The sequence below is a fragment of the Neomonachus schauinslandi genome, chromosome 13, assembly GCF_002201575.2.
Source record: "Neomonachus schauinslandi chromosome 13, ASM220157v2, whole genome shotgun sequence".
Classification (NCBI taxonomy): domain Eukaryota; kingdom Metazoa; phylum Chordata; class Mammalia; order Carnivora; family Phocidae; genus Neomonachus; species Neomonachus schauinslandi.
The window spans coordinates 71,486,300-71,487,708 of record NC_058415.1 but is presented as its reverse complement, the minus strand read 5'-3'; positions in this window follow the sequence as shown (position 1 = coordinate 71,487,708).

Genomic DNA, 1,409 nt, shown 5'->3' with positions numbered 1-1,409 from the left:
TACTTTTTTTGCTATTCAAGACTTGGAGAGGAAATTAATAGTATAAGGGGTATAGTGTGTGCTTTGAAACTCCATGCAAATTACAAATCACCTCCATAGAGTCATCAAGATTCAGTTGTTCCCTCTACAATCATTGGCAACACCACAGTATGGTGATTGAGAGCTCAGCCTCTTTTAGTCATACACTAGGCTCTGTTGCTTTGTGTGCTTGGGTCAGTTATGCAATCTCTCTTTGCCTGTTTCCTCACCTAAAAATGGGCAAACAGTAGTACTGACATCGCAGGGATAGTGTACAATTAAAGATACTATATTTAGAGGCCTTAGAATGTATATGGTAAGCATTCAGTAAATGCTAGCTGAGAGTATTATTTTTATGACTACCATTATTATAAGGGGATTTCTGCTTATTTTAGTTTTCAGTTACTTTAAGTATTTAATAAAATTGAATGGTTTCCATCATATTTACTTGCTTACTCGTTCACTCACTGTACTTCCTGATATCTTTATGATTTGTTTGCTTTGGGATCTTGACTATCAGAGCCTAAAAACACACAGACAGGGAATCCATGAGGCTGTAGAAGCCATGAGGAAGAGACAGGAAAGTAAGGGCAGTGATTCATCAGTAGGAGGGAAACAGAAAAGAGCTCAAAGTGGCAGATGATAGAACCAGGCTATGGACACCTGGTTTGAGGGGCAACATGACTCCGGCATCACAAGCCACACGCTGGGTACTGAGTACCTGTCCTGACCCTGATTTTCTGTGGGCTGGCTTTTCTGGTTGGCTTGATTTCCATGTCTTTCTTTTATAATAAAACTTTCTCAGCTGAAGAAACCTGAAAACATCTTAGAAGTTTGCAGAGCATATATGACACGCATGTCTGAACCAGGTCAAGGATGCCATGGATAACTACACGAAAGATCCACACGGGATGCTGGCCCTCTCCAGCTTTTCTGCTTTATTGGCCTCTTGGCCTTTTGTTTTGGGCACAGGCTACAACCTTATTCTTCAACTAGCCCTTTGGATGACTGTCTTAATTTTGGACTTACAATCCTGACTTTGATCCAAAGCACCCCTCTGCGTCTCAATCCTGAATTATGACTTCTCTATGATGAATTGGAACTCTGAATAAGCATGTCCTCCTGTTGTCATAGCCATGGAATCTGCTTGGGACTGAAATGGAAGGAAGGTTGTGATAGAGTCTGAGTAATGGGCAGTTGGATCGAAAGGCAAGGGACATGAGCAGGAGGGTTTTAGAAAGTAAAACTGATAGAATGTCAGGGGTGAAGAAGAGGGCAAAGTCCAGGGTAATTTCTATGTTTTTGTCTTGGTTGCCCAGAGGGACTATGAACAAGAAATGGCATGTAAAGAGGACAAGTTGTTGCATAGAGGCAGATTTGGAGATTTCAGG